The 21,622-nt window shown below is 46.7% G+C and overlaps 1 protein-coding gene across 1 annotated transcript in view; it reads left to right on the forward strand.

Moving 5' to 3' along the window:
* LOC134343802 (zinc finger protein 235-like) overlaps positions 1-21,622 on the forward strand; it is a 44,415-nt gene that overhangs the window by 674 nt on the left and 22,119 nt on the right. The window contains exon 2 of the mRNA XM_063042547.1: positions 3,440-3,735. The gene's annotated coding sequence lies outside the window, so the exon portion shown is untranslated. The remainder of the gene's footprint in view (positions 1-3,439; positions 3,736-21,622) is intronic.

Here is a 21,622-nt window from a genome sequence, read left to right on the forward strand (position 1 = left end):
TACCTGAACCTTCCCGTACTTGCTCACTTGCCAATAAATTCAACAGGACCTGAGAAAACTCAGCGAGATTTGATTCGTGACGATCATATTGGCAGCTCGGTAGGTCGAATGTATGAGACAGTACACTGTTAAATGCAAAACCCTGAACAGTGTTGATGAGCAGAAGGATTTTGAAGTCCAAGTTCATCGCTCCCTGAAAGAGACTGCACAGATTGATCGGGTGGTTAAGCATGCAAATGGCGCGCTTGTTTTAGTTGAAACATTGAGTTCAAAAGTCGGGAAGTTATGTTGCAGCTTTATAAAAAGCGTGGTAGACCACATCTGGAGTATTTCCTACAGTTCGGGTCGCCCCATTCTCGGAAGGATGTCGGGGCTTTGGAGAGGGTGAGAAGAGGTTTACCAGGATACTGCCTGGTTTAGAGGGCATGAGCTATAAGAAGAATCTGGACAAATTTGGGTCGTTTTCTCCGGAGCCGCGCAGGCTGGGGTGAGACTGGATAGTCTTTTATTATGAGAGACATCGATAGAGTAGATGGACAATAACTTTTTCCCAGGGTTGAAATGTCTAAGAGGCCATGCATTTGAGGTGGGGGGGGGTAGATGTGACGGGAAAGTTTGTTCTTCCCCACGGAGACTGGTGGGTCACTGGAATTTGGTCCCTGGAAGACCCTCCGCTCGGATTGCGCAATAATCACTCTGCGCATGCCCACAGCCCCCGGATGGGCGGGTTTCCCCCTGTTCGTTGTTGAAGTGGATCGTCTGCGGGATCGGGAGAGAGAGAGGGTCCTCGCCCCCTCGGGCGGGAAGCCTGGGGAGAGATCAGTTTCCAATCGGGGAGTCGGGAGGTCTGATGTTGGACAGTGAGTCCCGTTAACTTTCCCGAACTGTCGGCCTCACTGAGCCATTTCTGAAATCGGCGTTTGTTACCTGGAACTGCCGGAGGATTTATTGAATACAGCACGAGGTCGGGTAAAGACAGTCACTACAGTTTTAGTTTAATGTTACCAAATGGCCGCTGTGTTAAATTATGTCAGACAGAGACTCTCAGCATTTAAAGTTGAGTCGGTTATTTCCTGTTTTGGTCATGTTTGGAGAGGCACTTTCTGCGTGGCCAGGAACAGCCCGCAGGATCTGCCTGCAGGGAATGGGGCACATTTTTTTCACTCTCTGGTCACTTCCCCCCATTGAGAGTTAGTGGCCTCGGGAGCAGATGATTGTGGGATGGGGAGGATGTTGTGAGCACGAACTGTATCGACCGTATTATCCCTGTGTTGGAATAAAGAGAAAACTAATGAATGTGGGTGTTACATTTTTTCAGGCCGTCAGAAACATCTTGTATCAGTCAATAGTTGTGCATCATTTAAAGTAAAGACAGAAAATGCTGGAACCGTTCAGCATATCGATCAGTTCTGATACGGGTCTTCCACAGTTTCTCTTTACACACATCCAATCTGATGTACCGATTTTCCAGCACTTTACTTTCAATTTTATATTAAAAGCATTTTATTCCTGTTAGCTGACAGGAAATGTGATGGCCAGTTGTGCTGGGCAAGATCTCATTTAACAATAAGATAATAAAATGTGTTCAGTTTAGCTGCTGGAGACGGTGTGAAATGCATCACCGGTATCTAGTGACCCACGCCCAGGTTTTCCAACCCTATCATTGGCCCAGGTAGAGGATCATCAGGTTCACGTTCTGCCATAGGCTGATGTTTTTGAACTCTGAATGGCAGAGAGACTGCAGCATGTTACCGGGAACAAAGAGTCCTGGGAGAATTGCTGCTTGGGCTATTATCCTGGGATGATGCAACTTCTATAGATGCACCGTGGGCAGCTGAATCACTGTCTAGTACAGAGGGGCAACTGCACAAGACAGTAAGAAGCTGCAGAAGGTTGTAAATCTAGTCAGTTCCATCTTTGGTACCAGCCTACAAAGTATGGAGGCCATCTCAGAAAGGCAGCGTCCATTATTAAGGATCTCCAGCACCCAGGGCATGCCCTTTTCTCACTGTTACCATCAGGTAGGAGGTACAGAAACCTGAAGGCACACACTCAGCGATTCAGGAACAGCTTCTTCCCCTCTGCCATCCGATTCCTAAATGGATTTTGAAAGCTTTGGACACTACCTAAGTTTTTTAATATACAGCTTTTCTGTTTTTACACAATTTTTAATCATCTATTCATTACACATAATTGATTTACTTGTTTATTTATTATGTTTATAATTTAATATTATTATCTATGCCAGATTATGTATTGCATTGAACTGCTGCTGCTAAGTTAACAAATTTCATGTCGCATGCCAGTGATATTAAACCTGATTCTCATTCTGATGTAGACTCCAGGAATATGGAACTGTCAGTATTTGGGATTTAGCCCAGGTCACTTCTTCTGCAGATGGGGCTGGATGTTCCTCCTGCCACAATGAATCAGAAATCTGAGGCAGCTGCACATTGGTTGTGGGGGAATCCCTGATGTGGGGATGATGTGTGAGGTTTCCCGGGTCGGTAAGTGTCAGGTTCAGCTGTGTGACCCTGTGAGCTTGGGTCCGGGGATATCACAGATTTTGACCCAGGTAAAATGAATCTGGGGATCAAGCTACTCAAGCGTATGAGATATTGAGCCGAGTATTTCTGGTCTGCACTCAGGTGTTTGTTTCTGGAGTTCCTTTGGAACCAATAACTGCTAATCTCGGGAGAGAATGAGATCCCATTCCATCCTTCACGGGGAGAGGTGGTCATTAAATGTTTGCAGCAGCAGAATTGGATGCAAGGGATTCAGTGGTCAAACCAAGTTTGGAGTTTCCCCCTCACTGTCAACTGTGTGTTAGTCAATGGCTCTCGGCCTGTGCTCTAAGGAGTTCAGAGGGACAATGGTGGTGGGTGAATGTATGGTTAAGTAAACGTACCAGATACTGAAAAGCCTGGACAGAGTGGATGTGGAGAGGATATTTCCATTAGATGGAGAGTCTGGGATCTGTGAGCACAGTCTCAGAATACAGAAGCTTTTCTTTAAAACTGAGATGAGGAAAATTTCTTTGGTCAAAGGGTGGCTAATCTGTGGAATTTGTTGCCACAGAGGGTGGATGAGGCTGCCATTTGGGTATATTTATGACAGAGATTAATATATTCATGATTGCTCAGTAGCTTCAAGGTTACAGGAGGAAGGCAGGAATATGGTGCTGGAATAAATCTTGGCCATGGTTGAGTGGTGGAGCAGACTCGATGGACTGAATCACCTAATTCTGTTCCTCTGTCTTATGTCTTACCATATCCCATATCAGGTTTTGTGACTTGTGAGGGACAATTACATATTTGTTCATTGAGATTGTTATATTTTTCTTCAAGTTTAAATTTCAGTGAGTTTTTTGTTTAGGAACTTTGAGCAGGAATATTCTCCTTTGTATTGTTAATGTGCTTCATTACTTTTCATGTTAAAGTTTGACCTGCGGTGAGAAATTTATTGGAAGAAAAACCCACAACTGGAAGAAACCATGACTGAAAACGAGGGAACAGCAACAAGTGAACCAGCCCGAGGATTCAGAGCATCAACTGGAGAGAACCCTTCTGACTCAGAGTTTCCAGAAGTCGTGATACATGTTGGGACCAACGACATAGGCAGGAAGAGGGATAAAGTCCTGAAGTGTGAGTTTCGGGAACTAGGCAGAAGGCTGAAGAACAGGACCTCAAGGGTGGCGTTCTCTGGATTGCTACCCAGTGCTACGTGACAGAGATGGTAAGAATTGGAGGAGATGGCAGTTGAATGCATGGCTGAGGAGTTGGTGCAGGGAGCAGGGTTTTAGATTTCTAGATCATTGGGATCTCTTCTGGGGAAGGTGGGACCTGTACAGATTGAATGGGTTGCACCTGAACTTGAGGGGGAGCAATATCCTTGCAGGTAGGTTTGCTAGCATGGTTCAGGAGGGTTTAAACTAATTTGCGAGGGGGATGGGACCCAGAGCGATAGAGCAGTGAAAGAAGTGCATGGAGTAAAGCCAGATCTAACATACAGAGAGGCTTTGAGGAAAGAAAAGCAGAATAAACGGTGTAAAGACAGTAAGGGAGAAGGGCTGAAATGTGTGTACCTCAATGCAAGAAGCATCAGGAACAAAGGTGATGAGCTGAGAGCTTGGATACATACATGGAATTATGATGTAGTGGCCATTACAGAGACTTGGCTGGCACCAGGGCAGGAATGGATTCTCAATATTCCTGGATTTCAGTGCTTTAAAAGGGATAGAGAGGGCGGAAAAAGGGGAGGAGGGGTGGCATTACTGGTCAGGGATACTATTACAGCTACAGAAAGGGTGGGTAATGTAGCAGGATCCTCTTTTGAGTGAATATGGGTGGAAGTCAGGAACAGGAAGGGAACAGTTACTCTATTGGGGGTATTCTATAGGCCCCCTGATAGCAGCAGAGATACAGAGGAGCAGATTGGGAGGCAGATTTTGGAAAGGTGCAAAAATAACAGGGTTGTTATCATGGGTGACTTTAACTTCCCTAATATTGATTGGCACCCGATTAGTTCCAAGCGTTTAGATGGGGCACAGTTTGTTAAGTGTGTCCAGGATGGATTCCTCTCACAGTATGTGGACAGACCGACCAGGGGTATTGCTATACTACATCTAGTACTAGGTAATGAACCGGGTCAGGTCACAGATCTCTCAGTGGGTGAGCATCTGGGGGACAGTGACCACCGCTTCCTGGCCTTTAGCATTATCATGGAAAAGGATTGAATCAGAGAGGACAGGAACACTTTTAATTGGGGAAAGGCAAATTATGAGGCTATAAGGCTAGAACTTGTGGGCGTGAATTGGGATGATGTTTTTGCAGGGAAATGTACCATGGACATGTGGTCTGTGTTTAGAGATCTCTTGCGGGATGTTAGGGATAAATTTCTCCCATTGAGGAAGATAAAGAATGGTAGGGTGAAGGAACTATGGGTGACAATGAGGTTGAAAATCTAGTCAGGTGGAAGAAGGCAGCACACATGAGGTTTAGGAAGCAAGGATCAGATGGGTCTATTGAGGAATATAGGGAAGCAAGAAAGGAGCTTAAGAAAGGGCTGAGAAGAGCAAGAAGGGGGCATAAGGAGGACTTGGCGAGTAGGGTAAAGGAAAACCCCAAGGTATTCTTCAATTATGTGAAGAAAAAAAGGATGACAGGAGTGAAGGTAGGACCGATTAGAGACAAAGGTGGGAAGAAGTGCCTGGAGGCTGTGGAATTGAGCGAGGTCCTCAATGAATACTTCTCTTCGGTATTCACCAATGAGAGGGAACTTGATGATGGTGAGGACAATATGAGTGAGATTGATGTCCTGGAGCATGTTGATATTAAGGGAGAGGAGGTGTTGGAGTTGTTAAAATACATTAGGACAGAAAAGTCGCCGGGGCCCGACGGAATATTCCCCAGGCTGCTCCACGAGGCGATAGCAGAGATTGCTGAGCCTCTGGCTAGGACCTGTATGTCCTCGTTGTCCATGGGAATGGTACCGGATGATTGGAGGGAGGCGAATGTTGTCCCCTTGTTCAAATAAGGTAGTAGGGATAGTCCGGGTAATTATAAACCAGTGAGCCTTACGTCTGTGGTGGGAAAGCTGTTGGGAAAGATTCTTAGAGATCGGATCTATAGGCATTTGGAGAATCATGGTCTGATCAGGGACAGTCAGCATGGCTTTGTGAAGGGCAGATCGTGTCCAACAAGCCTGATAGAGTACTTTGAGGAGGTGACCAGGCATATAGATGAGGGTAGTGCAGTGGATGTGATCTATATGGATTTTAGTAAGGCATTTGACAAGGTTCCACACGGTAGGCTTATTCAGAAAGTTAGAAGGCATGGAATCCAGGGAAGTTTGGCCAGGTGGATTCAGAATTGGATTGCCTGCAGAAGGCAGAGGGTGGTGGTGGAGGGAGTACATTCAGATTGGAAGATTGTGACTAGTGGTGTCCCACAAGAATCTGTTCTGGGACCTCTAATTTTCATGATTTTTATTAACGACCTGGATGTGAGGCTAGAAGGGTGGGTTGGCAAGTTTGCAGACGACACAAAGGTTGGTGGTGTTGTAGATAGTGTGGAGGATTGTCGAAGATTGCAGAGAGACATTCATAGGATGCAGGAGTGGGCTGAGAAGTGGCAGATGGAGTTCAACCCAGAGAAGTGTGAGGTGGTACACTTTGGAAGGACAAACTCCAAGGCAGAGTACAAAGTAAATGGCAGGATACTTGGTAGTGTGGAGGAGCAGAGGGATCTCGGGGTACATGTCCACAGATCCCTGAAAGTGGCCTCACAGGTGGATAGGGTAGTTAAGAAAGCTTATGGGGTGTTAGCTTTCATAAGTCGAGGGATAGAGTTTAAGAGTCACGATGTAATGATGCAGCTCTCTAAAACTCTGGTTAGGCCACACTTGGAGTACTGTGTCCAGTTCTGGGCACCTCACTATAGGAAGGATGTGGAAGCACTGGATAGGGTACAGAGGAGATTTACCAGGATACTGCCTGGTTTAGAGAGTATAGATTATGATCAGAGATTAAGGGAGCTGGGGCTTTACTCTTTGGAGAGAAGGAGAATGAGAGGAGACATGATAGAGGCGTACAAGATAATAGAACCATAGAACCATAGAGACTATTGGCCCTTCTTGGCTGTGCCGAACCATTTTCTGCCTAGTCCCACTGACCTGCACACGGACCATATCCCTCCATACACCTCCCATCCATGTATCTGTCCAATTTATTCTAAAATGTTAAAAAAGAACCCGTATTTACCACCTCGTCTGGCAGCTCATTCCATACTTTCACCACTCTCTGTGTGAAGAAGCCCCCCCCTAATGTTCCCTTTAAACTTTTCCCCCCTCACCCTTAACCCATGTCCTCTGGTTTTTTTCTCCCCTTGCCTCAGTGGAAAAAGCCTGCTTGCATTCACTCTATCTATACCCATCATAATTTGATATACCTCTATCAAATCTCCCCTCATTCTTCTACGCTCCAGGGAATAAAGTCCTAACTTATTCAACCTTGCCCTGTAACTGAGTTTCTCAAGTCCCGGGAACATCCTTGTAAACCTTCTCTGCACTCTTTCAACCTTATTTATATCCTTCCTGTAATTTAGTGACCAAAACTGAACACAATACTCTAGATTCGGCCTCACCAATGCCTTATACAACCTCATCATAACATTCCAGCTCTTATACTCAATACTTCGATTAATAAAGGCCAGATCATTGATATAGATGATAAATAACAATGGACCCAGCACTGATCCCTGTGGCACACCACTAGTCACAGGCCTCCACTCAGAGAAGCAATTCTCTACCACCACTCTCTGGCTTCTTCCATCGAGCCAATGTCTAATCCAATTTACCACCTCTCCACGTATACCTAGTGACTGAATTTTCCTAACTAACCTCCCATGCGGGACCTTGTCAAAGGCCTTACTGAAGTCCATGTAGACAATATCCACTGCCTTCCCTTCATCCACTTTCCTGGTAACCTCCTCGAAAAAATCCAACAGATTGATCAAACATGACCTGCCACGCACAAAGCCATGTTGACTCTCCCTAATAAGCCCCTGTCTATCCAAATGCTTGTAGATTCTGTCTCTTAGTACTCCCTCCAATAACTTACCTACTACTGACGTTAAACTCACCGGCCTATATTTTCCCGGATTACTTTTCGATCCTTTTTTAAACAACGGAACAACATGAGCCACTCTCCAATCCTCCAGCACTTCACCCGTAGACAGCGACATTTTAAAGATTTCTGCCAGGGCCCCTGCAATTTCAACACGAGTCTCCTTCAAGGTCCGAGGGAACACTCTGTCAGGTCCCGGGGATTTATCCACTTTAATTTTCCTCAAGACAGCAAGGACCTCCTCCTTTTCAATCTGTACAGTTTCCATGGTCTCACTACTTGATTCCCTCAATTCCATAGATTTCATACCAGCTTCCTTAGTAAATACAGATGCAAAAAACCTATTTAAGATCTCCCCCATTTCCTTTGGTTCCGCACAAAGCCGACCACTCTGATCTTCAAGAGGACCAATTTTATCCTTTACAATCCTTTTGCTCTTAATATACTTGTAAAAGCTCTTTGGATTATCCTTCACTTTGACTGCCAAGGCAACCTCATGTCTTCTTTTTGCCCTCCTGATTTCTTTCTTAAGTATTTTCTTGCACTTCTTCTACTCCTCAAGCACCTGATTTACCTCCTGTTTCCTATACATTTCATACAACTCCCTCTTCTTCTTTATCAGAGTTGCAATATCCCTTGAGAACCAAGGTTCCTTATTCCAATTCAATTTGCCTTTAATCCTGACAGGAACATACAAACTCTGCACTGTCAAAATTTCCCCTTTGAAGGCTTCTCACCTACCAATCACATCTTTGCCAGTGAACAACCTGTCCCAATCCACGCTTTTTAGATCCTTTCTCATTTCTTCAAATTTGGCCTTCTTCCAGTTCAGAACCTCAACTCTAGGACCAGATCTATCCTTGTCCATGATCAAATTGAAACTAATGGTGTTATGATCTTTGGAACCAAAGTGCTCCCCTACACAGACTTCTGTCACTTGCCCTAATTCGTTTCCTAACAGGAGATCCAATATTGCATCCCCTCTAGTTGGTCCCTCTATAGACTGATTTAGAAAACTTTCCTGGACACATTTTACAAACTCTAAAGCATCTAGACCCGTAACAGTATGGGAGTCCCAATCAATGTATGGAAAATTAAAATCCCCTACCACCACAACTTTATGTTTCCTGCAGTTGCCTGCTATCTCTCTGCAGATTTGCTCTTCCAAGTCTCGTTGACTATTGGGTGGTCTGTAATACAATCCCACTAATGTGGCCATACCTTTCCTGTTTCTCAGCTCCACCCATAAGGACTCAGTAGACAAGCCCTCTAATCTGTCCTGCCTGAGCACAGCTGTAATATTTTCCCTGACAAGCAATGCTACTCCCCCACCTTTCATTCCTCTGCCTCGATCACATCTGAAACATCGGAACCCTGGAATATTAAGCTGCCAGTCCTGCCCCTCCTGTAGCCAAGTTTCACTAATTGCTACAACATCATAATTCCACGTGTCAATCCACGCCCTCAACTCATCCGCCTTCCCCGCAATACTCCTGGCATTGAAATATATACACCTCAGAAGATTTTTACCACCACTCACAACCTTTCTATCAGCAGATTTGCTTAAACTTTCAACATCATTTATTTTCACCCCAGCCACACTGTCAGCTCTGGCACTCTGATTCCCATCCCCCTGCAAATCTAGTTTAAGGCCTCCCCAATAGCACTAACAAACCTCCCTGAAGGGATATTGGTCCCCCTGTGGTTCAAGTGTAACCCATCTAATAATAAGAGGAATAGATCGAGTGGATAGCCAGCACCTCTTCCCCAGGGCACCACTGCTCAATACAAGAGGAGATGGGTTTAAGGTAAGGGGTGGGAAGTTCAAGGGGGATATTAGAGGAAGGTTTTTTACTCAGAGAGTGGTTGGTGCGTGGAATGCACTGCCTGAGTCAGTGGTGGAGGCAGATACACTCGTGAAGTTTAAGAGACTACTAGACAGGTATATGGAGGAATCTAAGGTGGGGGCTTATATGGGAGGCAGGGTTTGAGGGTCGGCACAACATTGTGGGCCGAAGGGCCTGTACTGTGCTGTACTATTCTATGTTCTACGTTCTATAGCAATACTGGACTCCAAAGTGGTTTCTATTTCTGCTGGTTTCTTAATCCCTGTCAAGGGGTACGTGACAATACCAAGGGGCTGGAGACCACCTGGACGGTATATGAGGTGTTGCTCCTCCAACCTGAGTTTAGCCTCATCATGGCAGTAGAGGAGGCCATGTATGGACATATCAGAATGGGAGTGGGAAGCAGAGTTGAACTGGGTGGCAACCGGAAGATCCTGTCTGTTGTGGCGGATGGAGCGGAGGTGCTTGATGAAGCGGTCCCCCAATCTGTGTCAGGTTTCACCGATGTGGAGGAGGCCGCACCGGGAGCACCGGATGCAATAGTTGACCCCAACAGACTCACAAGTGAAGTGTTGCCTCACCTGGAAGGACTGTTTGGGGCCCTGAATGGTGGCAAGAGAGGAGGTGTAGGGACAGGTGTAGCACGTACGCTTTCAGGGATAAGTGCCAGCTGGGAGATCCGTGGGGAGGGACGTGTGGACCAGGGAGTCGCGGAGGGACCAATTCTTGTGGAAAGTGGAGAGGGAAAGATGTGCTTAGTGGTGGGGTCCTGTTGAAGGTGGCGGAAGTTGCAGAGGATAATGTGCTGGATCCGGAGGCTGGTGGGGTAGTAGGTGAGGACAAGGGGAACTCTGTCCCTGTTGTGGTGGCGGGAGGATGGGGTGAGGGCCGAAGTGCGGGAAATGGAGGAGATGTGGGTGAGGGCATAATTGATGACGGTAGAAGGGAAACTACAATCCTTAAAGAAAGAGGACATTTGAGATGTCGTGGAATGAAAAGCTTCATCCTGGGAGCAGATGCAGCGGAGATGGAGGAACTGGGAATAGGGAATGGCATTTTTGTATGTGGCGGGGTGGGAAGAGGTACTGTTGAGGTAGTTATGAGAGTCAGTGGGCTTATGGAAAGCTTGTTTGTGTTTGAGAGGAATGAAATGTCAGAGGAAGTAAATTGTGAATTGCTGCCTCAGCTGGAAAGACTGTTTGGACAACGGAGAGAGTTCAGCCTTGCCGCCCTTTCACTGTGACACCCCCGAACTCCACATCAAATCCATCCAAACAAATCTGGGCGAACTTTAATGACCAGCAAATATAATACCGCTCAGTCATCAGCTGTCTGAATGAATAACTGACTTAAAGAGGAAGGGGTAGCTATGGTCCACATTGTCAGGGTGTTGAGTTTACCAGGAGACAAAGACTGCAGGGACGAGAGGTTTCCTGTTGACTAATACACTGTGTGTGGACCCCGCTGGCAATTCTGGTGTTACATAGAAACATAGAAACATAGAAAATAGGTGCAGGAGTAGGCCATTCGGCCCTTCGAGCCTGCACCGCCATTTATTATGATCATGGCTGATCATCCAACTCAGAACCCAGCCTTCCCTCCATACCCCCTGACCCCTGTAGCCACAAGGGCCATATCTAACTTCCTTTTAAACATAGCTAATGAACTGGCCTCAACAGTTTGCTGTGGCAGAGAATTCCACAGATTCACCACTCTCTGTGTGAAGAAGTTTTTCCTAACCTCGGTCCTAAAAGGCTTCCCCTCTATCCTCAAACTGTGACCCCTCGTTCTAGACCTCCCCAACATCGGGAACAATCTTCCTGCATCTAGCCTGTCCAATCCCTTTAGGATCTTATACGTTTCAATCAGATCCCCCCTCAATCTTCTAAATTCCAACGAGTACAAGCCCAGTTCATCCAGTCTTTCTTCATATGAAAGACCTGCCATCCCAGGAATCAATCTGGTGAACCTTCTTTGTACTCCCTCTATGGCAAAGATGTCTTTCCTCAGATTAGGGGACCAAAACTGCACACAATACTCCAGGTGTGGTCTCACCAAGGCCTTGTACAACTGCAGTAGTACCTCCCTGCTCCTGTACTCGAAACTTGTGACCCAAGTTGAGACAAACACCCCGCTGCCCACTCCACCACCAACACGGCACAGCCGGTCACATAACAGGGGACTTGACATCTCACAACACTGGATTCAGTGATGAAACCCGTCATTAATGTTGTTGTCCCTCTGAAATGATAAGAAACGTCCATTCAGGTGTTTTTAAATACAAGCGCGCACCCACGCGCCTGACGTCACACATGGTTTCCCCTCGCGCGTACCTGACGTCACACACGCGCTGCTATCCTCGCGCTCAAACAGTTTAACGGCTGAGCCACCGACCACGAGACCCCTCCACCCCAACCTCTGCTGCGCTGTAGTCATTGGCCCGAGGCGATGTCAATCACTATTTACGGCCAATAGCGGAGGCGGAGTAGCCGAGAGGGCGTTACCCCGCTGACATCTCCCGCTGCTTCACTGAACTCCCCCAAAGTAAATGTCCCGATTTCTGATTTATTTCCATTTCCCTCCGAGGGAAATTGGGGCGTTTGTGAAGCGTCTCCTGCGGCCGGAGTCTGATGTATCACCGAGAGGTAGGAGGAGACCACTCGGCCCATCAGTTTGATGCCGGCTCCCCGGGTTGGGAGGGGGGATTTTACTGAAAGGATGAAGACGGTGAGAGAGGGGGCGGACAGGATGTTTGTCCCGGTGGGGACAGGAGGGGCTCATCTGTGGAAATGTCTGAGCCCACGGTAGTGGAGAGCAGAGGGATTCACCACATTGGGGGCCAAACACCGGCAGACTGTTGCCCTGCAAGCGGGGCCAATGGTCCGGGCAAAGTGGGGATAGGAGGGGTGTTGGGGGCCCGGGGTCTTATTGAATGACAGGACGTGCTAGAGGAGCCGAGTGGCCTGCTCCTGTTCCTGGTGTCTGTGTGTTTAAATACAAGGAATAACCAGACCCTTCCTGGGCCTGCAGGATGTCCCAGTCGGTATTGTAGGGACTGGTGCTCGGAGCCCAGTCGTTCCCAGACTGTGTCAACAATTTAGCTCAGGGACCAAATCAACATTCCCAAGTCTGTTATTAACAAAAAATGTACATTTATATCCTGAAAATGCCGCCAACTCTGTGTAAGATGCCGAGAAATTCGGGAGTTTGGAAAAATTAAATAAGGGTGTCTGTGCGTTTTTGTTTCCCGGGGTTTGTTTCCACGCTCTGATATCGATGGAGTGAAGAGAGAGTTCAGAGCCGACACAGCGGGGTCCAATACAGGTCAGATGGGGTAAGTTACAGGCGACACTCCACTCCGGGGCCATCAGCACCGGAGCATGTAGAATTATGCCGTAGTCATTCGGAGCGGGTCAGGGAGAATATGAAATAAAACCAACATGGGAACTTTCTGATCCGATCCCCTGACAGTGTGAAGGAACCGCGGCGAAGAGTATAACCATATATAACCATATAACAATTACAACACGGAAACAGGCCATCTCGGCCCTTCTAATCCGTGCTGAACGCTTACTCTCACCTAGTCCAACCGACCTGCACTCAGCCCATAACCTTCTATTCCTTTCCTGTCCATATATCTATCCAATTTAACTTTAAACGACAACATCGAACCTGCCTCAACCACTTCTGCTGGAAGCTCGTTCCACACAGCCACCACTCTCTGAGTAAAGAAGTTCCCCCTTATGTTACCCCCAAACTTTTGCCCTTTAACTCTCAACTCATGTCCTCTTGTTTGAATCTCCCCTACTCTCAATGGAAAAAGCCTATCCACGTCAACTCTATCAATCCCCCTCATAATTTTAAAAACCTCTATCAAGTCCCTCCTCAACCTTCTACGCTGCAAAGAATAAAGACCTAACCTGTTCAACCTTTCTCTGTAACTTAGGAGATGAAACCCAGGCAACATTTTAGTAAATCTCTTCTGTACTCTCTCAATTTTATTGACATCTTTCCTATAATTCGGTGACCAGAACTGTACACAATACTCCAAATTTGGCCTTATACAATTTTAACATTACATCCCAACTCTGATACTCAATGGTCTGATTTATAAAGGCCAGCATAGCAAAAGCTTTCTTCACCACCCAATCCACATGAGATTCCACCTTCAGGGAACTATGCACCATTATTCCTAGATCCCTCTGTTCTACAGCATTCTTCAAAGCCCTACCATTTACCATGTATGTCCTATTTTGATTAGTCCTACCAAAATGTAGCACCTCACATTTTTCAGCATTAAACTCCATCTGCCATCTTTCAGCCCACTCTTCTAACTGGCCTAAATCTCTCTGCAATCTTTGAAAACCTACTTCATTATCCACAACGCTACCTATCTTAGTATCATCTTCATACTTACTAATCCAATTTACCACCCCATCATCCAGATCATTAATATATATGACAAACAACGTTGGACCCAGTGCAGATCCCTGAAGCACACCGTTACACACTGTCCTCCAATCTGACACACAGAGTTATCCACCACTACTCTCTGGCGTCTCCCATCCAGCCACTGCTGAATCCATTTTACTACTTCAATATTAATGCCTAACGATTGAACCTTCCTACTAACCTTCCCTGTGGAACCTTGACAAAGGCCTTACTGAAGTCCATATAGGCAACATCCACCGGTTTACCCTCGTCAACTTTCCTAGTAACCTCATCAAAAAATTCAATAAGATTTGTCAAACATGACCTTCCATGCACAAATCCATGTTGACTGTTCCTAATCAGAGGCTGTCTATCCGGATAATTATATATACCATCTCTAAGAGTACTTTCCATTAATTTACCCACCACTGACGTCAAACTCACAGGCCGATCATTGCTCGGTTTACTCTTAGAAACCTTTTTAAACAAAGTAGCCACAGGAGCAATATGCCAATCCTCCGGCACCGAGTAGCTGGGAATTTAAAATAAGCGAGCCGAGCCGGGTCCGTGTGGCGGAAGCCGAGGAGGAGATCGCTGCCTGCGAACGGGGGAAGTAAATCTGCAACGAGCTTTGGAAACTCCATGGACAAAGTCGGAGACGGCGGGGCTGAGGGGTACCGGACAGTGTGAACAGATGTGACCGGATCTCCTTGCCCCGGGACCCACGGAGCGGACAGACGGTAACTCACTCGCTCTCTCCCAGTGAATTTGGTGGGATGGTGATCCTGTCCCGGGGAAAGTGCGGCCTCTCCACCGGCACCACTCGCTGCCTGGTGGCCACTGCAGCGGCGGATCTACCGACCATCGTGTTTGCGGTGATACTGTGGTGGCTCAGTTATTATTACTTCCCCGGGACTTTCCTGGACATCACCCCCGTGTGCAGTGTGATCGCTTCCCTGGGAGAGGCAGCCACAGAGAGTTCTGTCTGGTTTACTGTCAGCTTTATGTTTGATCGGTTTGTAGCCATTTGTTGCCAAAAGTGGAAAATGAAATACTGCCCCGGGAAAACTGCGGCTGTGGTTCTGACAACAAGCGGAGTTCTGCTCTGTTTTAATAATGCGCCCTTCTTTATATATCGTCCTGTGACAGTGGTTGACAATATACTCTGGGACTGTATTGAAATACCGGGCTACATACGGAGCCCGGGTGGGTGGGATATGACCGGCTTTCCACCGTCCTAACGCCATTACTCCCGTTCGTGTTAATACTACTGTTCAACGCTCTGACAGTCAGACACATTTTAGTGGCGAGTCGCGTCCGGAAGGGGCTGAGGGGTCAGAGCAAGGCGGAGAACCGCAGTGACCCGCAGATGGAGATCAGGAGGATGTCTGTGATCTTACTTCTCACCATCTCCGGAAGCTTCATCATCTTGTTATCGGTGAAGGTTATTGAATTCCTTTATAACACCATCGCCAGATTGGATCCAAGTAATTACAACGATTCCGAATACAACTATCTGAGCTCTTCTCGGCGGCAGTCGCAATGTGTTTGATCTTGACTCTACAGAATTAATTATCATCGGAGAACGTGGCAGCGGGGAGAGTAAATCTGGTTTAGAGCCCGAGAGAAACACAGCACAGGAACAGACTCTCCGACACCCGTTTCCCGCCACCTCCACCCCTACCAATCATTAAACTCAATCTACCTTTTATTTTCAGTTTTCCACCATATTCCCGCTCTCGTCACCGCCAGACCCTTTTCGGTCTGAGAAAGCGGGACAGGTTCTGGAGACATTCAAGACCAAACTGGCAAAAATGCAACTCATTTGTTACTTCAGACTTTTGCATAAAAATTAAATGAGCAAAAAGAAAGTCTACACGAACTTACAATAAAGCTTGTACTTGTCCATCGCATTAGACAAAAATGATACAGAGAACTGTTTAACACCACAGAACTCATTCATAATTGCACAATTTTTTACGGAAATCTCCGATGCCTCCTCTGCTTCAAGGAAGATAATGACATCTCATTTCCCGATTTCCATCCGATCAAATTGCGTGTCGACCCTCCTCTACATTCACTCCAATCGAATCGCATGTTTATTATTTTTGTTTTTTTTATCTCAGCTCAAACTGATAAAAATTCCGTCATCGACACCGACAAGCCCAACCATTTCTCAATTGCTTGGAAAAGGCAATGGGCTGAAAAGTAGGAATCTGACAGCATGCAAGAGGGGATCATGGGAGAAAGGGCAGAAGAGGAGGCACCAGACAGAAATATGAGGCAGTGGAGGAGAAGCGAGGAAGGAGGACAGAATGGGAGAGGGAAAAGAGAAAGTTGAGGTGGAAGTTAAAGAAATCGATGCTCGTGACATCAAGTTGGCGATGACTCAGATGCAATATGAGGTGTTGTTCCTCCAACCAGAGAGTGGCCTCATCTTGTCAGTAGAACAGTGAACCGGCGTCAAAATTGGGATGAGGAGTGGATTTTAAATGGTTGGTAGTTCGTTTCCGACGGAAGGATTGTGGTTGATAAAGCCGTCTCCCAGTCTACTTCGGGCCTCACTGATGTACGGGAGGTCGCACTGAGAGATGAACCCAACAGACCCGCAGGTGAAGTGTTGCCTCACCTGTAAGGGCTGATGGTGATCCGGAATGGAGCTGAGGGAGGAAGTAAATGGGAACGTGTAGCACTTCCCTCGCTTGGGAGGACATGTTCCAAGAAAGAGATTAGCGGGGAGGGGCGAATGGACAGGGAAATCTCTGTGGAAAGCAGAGTGTTGGCGGAGGGAGGGTGGAGATGAAGGTGTGTTTGGTTGTTGGAGATGAGAGAAGTTGTGGAGGATGATGCCTTGGATGTGGAGGTTCATGGTGTCATAGGGAGGTGGCTGGGAACGGACCCAAGTGCAGGACACAGACACTGAAGTACAGTATTAAAAATAGTTAAAATTAGTAAACATTAAAAATTTAAATTATAAATCATAAATAGAAAATGGAAAGTAAGATAGTGCAAAAAAACCGAGAGGCAGGTCCGGATATGTGGAGGGTACGGCCCAGATCTGGGTCAGGATCCGTTCCGCAGTCTTACCACAGTTGGAAAGAAGCTGTTCTCAAATCTGGCCGTACGAGTCTTTAAGTCCTGAGCTTTCTCCCGGAGGGAACAGAGACAAAAAGTGTGTTGGCTGGGTGGGTCGTGTCCTTGATTATCCTGGCAGCACTGCTCCGACAGCGTGCGGTGTAAAGTGAGTCCACGGACGGAAGATTGGTTTGTGTAATGTGCTGCGCCGTGTTCACGATCTTCTGCAGCTTCTTTCGGTCTTGGACAGGACAACTTCCATACCAGGTTGTGATGCACCCGAGAAGAATGCTTTCTACGGTGCATCTATAAAAATTAGTGAAGATTTTAGCGGACAGGCCAAATTTCTTCACGCTTTGCATGGTAACTACTCTGCCCGTGACTGCGAGGTACGGCAGAGACCTTTGGATACAGATCAGCACATCACAGAAACCATTCTCCCTTCTAGACTTCCCAGTCCCTCAGTAAAGCAGGCAGTGAAATCAAAGATCGCCACAATCTGGGACGTTCTCCTTTTTTCACCCACCCCAATCGGGGAGAAGACACAACAGCCATAAAGCTCAAAGGACAAATGCGAGGAGCCTCAGGAAGCGAGGCGAGTTGGGGGAAGTTAACGGGACTCAGTGGCCAGCATCAGATTCCCCAACACTACATGGAGGAAGCATCACCACCCAACTGGGGGACTGTAAGCACACGCTATGTGATCTTGCGTCACAAAGTGGAGGGCGGGGCAGAGCTGAGTTAAACAAGCTCACGTGACCTGTTAGCGGGACTTCCATTTAATTTCTGCGGAAATAGACAGCCTGGGCTCCTGGTTTGGATCGTTCAATGCAGATTAAGTGATGTCTACGCATTTTTGAGGAACCCAGATAACTGGAAAATAAATGAGTAATTGGCCCTCAGTTCGGGGCTCACGGCCAACATCAGATCTCCCCGCTCGGGATCGGTCTCAATACTCACCGATGGGAAAGTGATATCTTCGGCCCGCAGAGTGATTCCAACCGCCGGCTCCCCGACCCAGGAAGCGAGGACACTATCCCAATCCCGCAGACCAGCCACTTCAGCACTGAGTAGAAAGGAAAACACCGCCCACCCAGAGACAGTGAGCATGCGCGAGGTGAGTGTTACAGCTGCTGCCCATCTGTGGTTAAATGGGGGGGGCGCAAAAGGGATCACGTGATTGGTGGGGTCTCCCACCCGAGGCAGAGACTCCAGCTACGCACCACTCTGTGGAAAGAAACCAGCTTGCCGCTCACATCTCCTCTCACCTTACATGTATTAGACATTTCAACCGCTAGGAAAAATATATCATCTGTCAACTCTATCTGTTCCTCTCTTAATCTTATAAACGTCCATCCAGTCTCACCCCAGCCTGCGCCGCTCTGGAAAAAACAACACAAGTTTGTCCAGCCTCTCGTTACAGCTCATGCCCTTGAATCCAGGCAGTATCCTGGTAAACCTCTTCTGCACCCCCTCCAAAGCCCCGACATCCTTCCAAGAATGGGGGCGACCAGAACTGTATGAAACACTCCAGATGTGGTCTAACTAGATTTATAAAGCTGTGTTACGAACTGTAGCGTTTTAGAAACGAACCAGCAGCAACAGAGTTCACACTGGAGTCATCTCCTATGGATTATACGACGTGAAAGGCACACACATTAGTTGTGGTTCCGTGCACCGATGATCAACGCACTCTTGCGAGCATAGGAGAGTTCCAGGCCTCAGCTGCGACAAACTGAAGCTATCAGATTTTCTCTCTGTCTCTCTCTCTCTCTCTCTCTCTCTCTCTCTCTCTCTCTCTCTCTCTCTCTCTCTCTCTCTCTCTCTCTCTCTCTCTCTCTCTCTCTCTGTCTCTCTCTCTTTTTCTCTTTCTCTCTTTCTCTCCCTCTCTCTCTAGACTGGCCGACTGCCTGTCTGCCGATCTCTCTCTCTGACGGTTAAGTCCACAGTCAGCGCTGTCAACCTGTGACTGACGTCACAGTCCCGCCTCCTCACTCCGGCGCTCTTAAAGAAATAGTCACAGTCCGACCGCAGGCTCGGAACGGCTGCAACACAACTTCCCGACCTTTCAACTCAACGCTTCAACTAATAAGGACTTCCACGTCATTTGCCTTCTTAACCACCCAATCAATCTGTGCAGTCTCTTTCAGGGAGCGATGAACTTGGAGTCTAAGATCCCTCTGATCATTAACACTGTTCAGGGTTTTGCATTTATCAGTGTACTGTCTCATACATTCGACCTAACGAGCTGTCAAGATGATCAAATCTGACTGAGATTTCTCTGGTCCTGTTGAATTTATTGCCAAGTGCACAATTACGGGAAGGTACAGAGAAACACTGATTGTGACAGCATCAGAGGCAAGTACATTCAGATAACACACGGAACACAAATTATACGATTCTCTGTCAGTAACACTCTATAAACATGTTTTATGTCATTAACTGTATGTAAAATACAGTACATGCAGTGGAACAGAGGGATCTGGGAATAGAGATACAAAATTCCCTCAAAGTGGCGTCACAGGTAGATAGGGTCGTAAAGAGAGCTTTTGGTACATTGGCCTTTATTAATCAAAGTATTGAGTATAAGAGCTGGAATGTTATGACGAGGTTGTATAAGGCATTGGTGAGGCCGAATCTGGAGTATTGTGTTCAGTTTTGGTCACCAAATTACAGGAAGGATATAAATAAGGTTAAAAGAGTGCAGAGAAGATTTACAAGGATGTTGCCGGGACTTGAGAAACTCAGTTACAGAGAAAATTTGAATAGGTGAGGACTTTATTCCCTGGAGCGTAGAAGAATGAGGGGAGATTTGATAGAGGTATATCAAATTATGATGGGTATAGATAGAGTGAATGCAAGCAGGCTTTTTCCACTGAGGCAAGGGGAGAAAAAAACCAGAGGACATGGGTTAAGGGTGAGGGGGGAAAAGTTTAGAAGGAACATTGGGGGGGGGCTTCTTCACACAGAGAGTGGTTGGAGTGTGGAATGAGCTGCCAGACGAGGTGGTAAATGCGGGGTTTTTTTTAACATTTAAGAATAAATTGGACAGATACATGGATGGGAGGTGTATGGAGGGATATGGTCCATGTGCAGGTCAGTGGGACTAGGCAGAAAATGGTTCGGCACAGCCGAGAAGGGCCAAAAGGCCTGTTTCTGTGCTGTAGTTTCTATGGTTCTATGGTTCTAGATCTTCATGATCAATATTAAAATGTGCAAAAACAGACTTGGAAATGTTGCATTTGGTCCCTGTCTCCATTCCTCCAGTAGTCCACAACCAGCTCCTTTGATTTTGTCACCATGAGGGAGAAGTTGTTTTCTTGACACCACTGTGTCGGGGTGATGACTTCTTCTCTGTAGGCTGCCTCATAATTATTTGAGATTAGGCCAATCAATGTCGTGTCGTCAGCAAATTTAATTAGCAGATTGGAGCTGTGGGTGGCGACGCAAGTCATGAGTGGCACAGAATGTAAAGGAGGGGGCCAAGGAGACAACCCTGTGGGGTATGTGTGCTGAGGGTGAGAGAGACAGAGGTGAGGGAGCCCACTCTTACCACCTGCCAGTGTTCAGACAGGATTCAGCTACACAAGGCTGGGTGAAGGCCGAGGTCTCTGAGCTTCTTGTTGGTACTTCATGCCTTCGTATGGCTACTGCTCTGCCCATGACTGCAAGGAACTGCAGAGAACTTTGGAGAGCAGAGAACATCAGAGAAACAAGCCTCCCATCCATGGACTCTTCCAACACTTTCCCTGCCTCGGAAAAGCAGGCCGTGTGCTCAAAGATCCCCACAACCTGGATATCCTTGCTGCACACCCGTTCCCCCATCGGGGAAGAGATACAAAAGCCTTAAGCCGCATACTACCAGGCTCAAGGATGGCTTCCTGTCTGCGGTTATAAACCAAATGAATGGTCTCCAGTACAATAAAATGGACTTGACCTCACAATGTAACTCGACGTGACCCTGCACCATATGTCTATCTGCATTGCACTTTCTCTGCAGCCACAATGCTTTCTTACAGCTATTGTTTTGTCCTATATCAGCTCAATGTACTGTCGTAATGTATCGATCTGTGTGGATGGTACGTCAGGCAGATTTTCACTGTAGTTCAGTACGCCATGATAATAAACAAATTCCCCATTTTAATTGTGTGGACACATTAGACAGACTGAGCTTTTGCTCTGGAACCACAGAAGGAAACTTAACTGTTGTCATTTCTAAGGAATGCAAATAAATGGAAAAGGCTTCAATCTCGCATTACGATCTGCGGTAACTGGGATCAGGTGACCGGTGGTGGGTCTCCCATACCAATTATCAGAATCTGGTTTAATAGCAGTGGCATATGTCATGAAATCCGTTGTCTCTGCGACAGCAGTAGAATCTAATTCATAACATTAGATTTTAACAACTACGAATTACAATAATATACATGTTAAATAGTTAAAACATATAAGTAGTGCAAAACTAAAAATAAAAAATGTAATAAACTCTTTTAATTGTGTGGAAATTCTGCAGCAAAGCTTAACTAAACTGTACACATTTATGGGAAGCTCAGAAAAATAGAAAAGGCTAAATTCTCATATGAATGGCTCTGTGTTAAATGTTTAACCAGCATGGTGACTGAAGGCAGCTGCAGGTTCTTGAGGG

This window comes from Mobula hypostoma, chromosome 3, assembly GCF_963921235.1.
Source record: "Mobula hypostoma chromosome 3, sMobHyp1.1, whole genome shotgun sequence".
Classification (NCBI taxonomy): Eukaryota; Metazoa; Chordata; class Chondrichthyes; order Myliobatiformes; family Myliobatidae; genus Mobula; species Mobula hypostoma.